Source organism: Acomys russatus, chromosome 13 (genome assembly GCF_903995435.1).
Source record: "Acomys russatus chromosome 13, mAcoRus1.1, whole genome shotgun sequence".
NCBI classification, from domain to species: Eukaryota; Metazoa; Chordata; class Mammalia; order Rodentia; family Muridae; genus Acomys; species Acomys russatus.
This window is the reverse complement of record NC_067149.1, coordinates 52,645,684-52,651,225: the sequence shown is the minus strand read 5'-3', so window position 1 is coordinate 52,651,225 and position 5,542 is coordinate 52,645,684. Positions and strand designations below refer to the sequence as shown.

Below are 5,542 nucleotides of genomic sequence, written 5' to 3'. Positions count from 1 at the left end.
CAAAGAAGAGAGAGAAGGAAGAAGAGGAAGAAGAAGAAGAAGAGGAAGAAGAAGAAGAAGAGGAAGAAGAAGAGGAGGAAGAAGAAGAGGAAGAAGAAGAAGAGGAAGAAGAGGAAGAAGAAGAAGAAGAGGAAGAAAAAGAAGAAGAAAAACAACAACAACAACAACAACAACAACAACAACAACAACAACGCCCAAACCAATGAAAAATAGGAGAGAGATAATGGAGAAAAGTATGAGGAAGAGAAATACTTAATGTAGCCACATAGGGAAGAGAAGCAAATAAAAGGGTCTGGTGACCTCAATTCTGTCTTTGGGGTATTTAGGTTTAAATGGAGGAAGAGTGGGGGGCAAGGCTCAAGAGATATGCATAAGTAGGCAGTTCTGGGTGAGGAATGGTCCGCTTTGTCATTCATTCCCTTCCAGTTCTGTGAGGTGGTCCGGAGAAGCTGTTAGCACTGTTGTCACTAAGCCGCCCGGTTCTGTGAGCCACTTAGTCAGCTCCAGGATATGGCCTTGCCATCGCGGTGGGTACAGCCTTCTCAGCAGGCTTGCCTGCTGCTCAGGAGTAGCTTGAGTCCCACGCTACCCCAGATGCCTTTTGATCCGTCCTTGTTGAGTTCAGCCTGTGCCCTGTTCTACGTTCATCCACGCTGCGTAAAACAGCAGCTTTTCGGGCTGCCTTGCTTTGGGAGGCTCCATTTCAGAAGCAGCATCTGATAGCATTTTTGAGTGCAATCCCAGAGGCAGGATGACTCTGCACCTTGGTGGACACACATAAATAACACCATCTGTCCAGTGCCACCCACAAGGCACAGACTGATAAATTACTTTTTCCTGAAAGGATGTCCCCCTCTCAATTGACCCAAGTAAACTGAGACCATATGAACACATGAGCATAATCAAAAATTGTATCAGGAAAACCAGGACCAAAAACTTATCAAATACTCCAGACCGAGGATGGAGATTGCCGACCCCACAAGGAGAAAGACACCGAGACAGTGGTGGCCTCTGACAAGCTACAGCTGATCTCCAACTAGTATATGTGTCAAGACCGGCAGGCAGAGAGATCCAGACACCCAGGAGTTCCAGCTTGGTTCAGCCAGTCACTGTTGCTGAGGTGGCCGGGCTCCTGTGGCCATCATCTGTCTGCCTGTCTATCCACCTGGATCCTGTTCTGTACTTTGCTTGTAAGGACTTTACAGTCTTTCATCCAGTCAGGACAGGATGGCTCAACCCTGAGGCCCAGTTGAACTTTGACTCTGTGACCTGACTCTACAGTGGGGCCCCTGGCACAGCCAATAGCATGGGTCACGAAATGCTTGAAAGAACTTGCCTTGCAGCTGGGCATGGTGGCGCACACCTTTAATCCCAGCACTTGGGAGGCAGAGGCAGGAAGATCAGGGAGCTCGAGGCCAGCCTGGTCTACAAAGTGAGTCTAGGACAGTCTGTCTTGAAAAACTAAAAAAACGAAACAACAACCCCTCCCAAAAAAAGAACTTGCCTTGCATTTCTGTCAGCCTTCTTCTACCTCTCAGGGAGGCCTTTTTGAGGGCCTTCAACACGATAGAAGGTCTTTTAACCCCTTTGTGGCCATTCCCCCCACCCCGTTCTCACACACACACATGTAATACACACATATACATATGAACATATATATTACATATTGTGATGTGTACTATCTGAGAGTTAATACTAGTTAATATCAGTGTATTTTCCAATGGCAAGATTACTGAGGGAATCAGGTCTATATGGCAAATTGTAGCCAGTGTAACTGATGCAGCCACTCAGTAAATTCTGAAGCCACGGGCAAACAGAAACTTGCGTGTCTATGTTCCTCACAAAAGGGTGCTCACAGGGTCCTGTTGTTTCTGGAATTCAAGGTGACTCAAAAAAAAAAAAAAATCCAAAGAGGGCAAACATAGAGCCATGGGGAGGGTCATAGGCAAGAGAGCAGAGCTCACAGGGGGAGGCAGGCACTTGGTCATGAATCTCTTCATGGTCATGAAGTGTGAACAGTCACAAGAGCTTCAATGCCAACAGATTGGAAGTCCCGGGCAATAGTGTGGGAGGGGCCTCAGCAGCAGGAGGAAACTGTACTCAAATCAGACCTGGTGCCAGCGTCCCTCTCACTGGGTTCAGGAATCATGGCAGGGCAATCAGTTGGATGTGTCCCTGCATGACTGATGGGCTGGAGTGGAGAAAGGCAACTGTTGCCTTTGTTGTGGCTGTGGGCACCACGGGAGCGAGTGTTCACTCTCCAGCCATACTCCTGTCAGGACATGTGCAGAATGTTTACACAGGACCTGGTTTCCAGCTCTCAGAGGAGGTCCCGACTGTAAACGGATATCATGGCTGCAGCTCGCAGATGCCCAGGAGCCAGGCACGGGCTGACACTTGGATGGAGAACAGGGACTTCTTGTTTATATGAGTCTCCTTCTGGACAGCAAAGCCACGTTGGAGGGAAGGCCTCAGCTGAAACTCACGCTGCCTCCCTGCCCCCTCTATGCCTGCTGCCTGCCCAGGTACACAGTAGGGAAAAGGAGGTAAGGAGCCAGATCCAGGCAGCACGGGGCCCTGCCAGGGACTGAAGAAGGCCAAGGATGACTGATGCCCGCAGGTGATCCTCCAGGATGGGCAAGAGTGAAGGATTGTCTTTTATTTTACTGTAAAAAAAAAAAAAAAAAAAAAAAAAAAAAAAGAGGTTTAGAGGAGTTGGGTGGGGACATGTCCTCACTAGAGGTGATGGGGCACAGCATGAAGTGTGAACTCAGTGGGCAAAAGGGCATTAGGAACATTCTGGGGTTGGGGGGGGGGGGGGGGTGGGGTGGGGGTGGGGTGAGAATAGCATTGTTGAGGGAGGTGACAGATGAAGGCGACCCTCTCCCAGTCTCCACGTTATGGCCAGAAGACACAGACTCATTTCACTTGAGCAAATGAAGAAAACTAGGGTAGTTTTGAATCTTGAATGCTTTGCGGGGGGCACACAGGTATGAACATAGGTCTAAAGTTTCTTTGCTCTATACCATTGTGGCACCTGAAAGTGTGGAACAGTGGACAACCCGTATGCCATTTGCTTTTAATGGTAGGGTGCTTTCTTTATTATTGTGATTTTGGCTAATTTGAAAAATTACTGTCCATGTGCATTGGCCAGGAGAGACAGTCCAGATAACCCAACAGCTCTCAGTACGCTGACATCACTTATCAGGCAGGCTTGCATCACTACAGTAAAATCCCTGCGGTAGCTGACTTACTAAGAGAATATGTTTGTTAAGCTTGTGGTTTAGATTGACCAGCTTCAGTGGCTTGGCTTCTGTCGAAGGCAGTGGATGACAGCACATCATGATGGAAGCCCTTCTGGAACCAGAGCAAAGAGTGGCCTGACGAGAGTCCCACGTGGACGAAAAGTCCAGGACAGTGGTGGGAAGGGGGGGGAGCGCTCAGCAACAGAAAGAAAGTACACATGAAGCCGACTTAATTTGGGGTAATGAAACTCCCCACCCGCCCCCCCCCCATCATTTTCCTGTCTTCTGCTGAAATAAGAGATATCAGGGCTGCTCCTAGAGGCATTGCAAGTGTAGCTGCTGTGTCACATGTATGTCAGTAGGTGGCAGAGAGGAGAGAGGCTATGTGCACGCTGTGTTCTGACCTGTGGACCTCTAAATGATTAGTTGCTTAACCCTCCCTAAAGAAAGCGAGCCTGAGATGACCATCCATCCAGCGCCGCACAGGCCCAGATGGGCTCCTAGGGCAGGGAGCAAGCAGGAGACTAAAATAACCTTGCCTGGGACCATGGGCCCCTGACAAGAATAAGCACAAAACAAAGGACCCTGGTGTGGGGCTAGTGAGGCAGGCCCAGTTGAGGAGCAAGCCTGACATGACCCCTGCCTGGTGCCATCATGCAAGGGCAGACCATAGCACTCCTGAGTAGACTCCCAAGACAATCTGAGATACCTAGAGACCCCGGGCGCCACTGTGCCACTAAGAGGAGCGAGTAAGTGATGGAGAGATGGAAGAGAAGGAGAAACAGAAGGATGTGGGCACAACAAAGAGAGGCAGAACTGGAAACTCGAGGCTAATGAGGAACAGCCTGATGTGAGTAGCTGGTGATGCCACCTGGGACCATGGTGGGGTCCTACCCTGTACTGCCACCAGGGGCCATGTCTGGGTCAACAGGGGTCTGTTACCACCAAAGGCCAGGCAGGCGTCTCTGGTCTAGGCTGCTGCCTGGTAACATGCTAATGTCTGAGGGCTGTGCAGAACTGGTCTCACCCCTTGCCTGAGCATCATGGGAGAGCTGGTCATGGGAGCATGAGAGGAGGAGAGCTAACCCCACCACTAGCCAGCTGCAGTACTCAGGAAAGTGGCCTCTCATATTGCAGGAGCTGCTGGTCAACCGGCTCTGAAGGTATGACTGTGAGAGAGCCGGCCCTACTACTTGTCTCCCATGAGGTGGCATGGAGGAAGGAGAAATCCTTTTCTCCCCACTAGGTCCTCAACACCTGCCACAGGTGGGAGACCTGGCTCTGAGGTCATGAGGGCAGGAGAGCTGTCCCTGTCCCTCATCAGCTGCAGCATTCCAGAGAGTGGGGCCCTGCACCTGCACTTGCCTGGACAGCACAGTAGAGTTGACCATGAACATAGGGCTGTAGGTAAGCCAGGCCCGAGAGTGTGAGCATGGGCCCTACTTCTTATTCGCCCTCCTGCCCTCCCTCATCCCTTGCCACTTGTGGCAGATGGGAAAGCTAGCCCTGTCCCTCATCTGCTGCAACACTCGGGAGAGCAGGCACTGCATCTCTTCTGGACAGCAAGGTAGAGCTTGCCCTGGTTGCAGGGTGGGGTGGGAGGTGGGAGGTGGGAGGTGTTAGCTGGTAATTCAGCCCTGAGGGTGTGAGGGTGGGAGAGCCCCCGGCTGACCAGCTCAGATACCTCTAAGGTTCAGGGCCAGGGCTTTGAATTGGCCCACTCCAACATCTACCCAATTGAAGAACTGCTGGAGTGCATGAAGGAGCTAGTCCTACAGATCTGAGGGCTGTGCAGAGGTCTATGGGATCTCCAGGACACAGGGCAACAACAGGATATCCGGGAGGAGTCTCAGTGAGGTTTCAGTACCGATAGAGTAGCAGAAGCCAGAGGTCTCATACCAGACCAACATATCATCACAAGGAACATTTGCAAGCAAAGAAGCGTGGACCAAAGGGTATACTGAGGGACACACTGTGACACATCACGGCCTCCACAATGATAAATTTCTCTATGCTTGAGATGAGGGGAGGGGTGGGAAGGGCAAGTACAAGGCAACAGAGGAGATTAGTGGGACTGGGGTACATGATGTGAAATCCACAAGGAGCCAATAAACAGCTAAAGAGGAGAGAAATACAGAGAGACATCAGGGAAGGTATTGTACTACAGTAAACCAGGGGCAAGGAAAGTAGACAAGACTCGTAGAGATGCTCCCAAAGATCTTAGGCCATCCTACAGGCCTTCACCTTTTAAAGGTCCACAGTGGTACGGGGACTTAACCTTTATGGACCCATGGGTG

The 5,542-nt window shown here is 50.8% G+C and overlaps 1 non-coding gene across 1 annotated transcript; it reads left to right on the top strand.

The window, feature by feature from the left end:
* The first annotated feature begins 3,553 nt into the window (after positions 1-3,553).
* LOC127197776 (small nucleolar RNA SNORA17) lies at positions 3,554-3,683 on the top strand. The gene has a single exon (XR_007831742.1). It is a non-coding gene; the product is annotated as a small nucleolar RNA SNORA17 (small nucleolar RNA).
* The last annotated feature ends 1,859 nt before the right edge of the window (positions 3,684-5,542 follow it).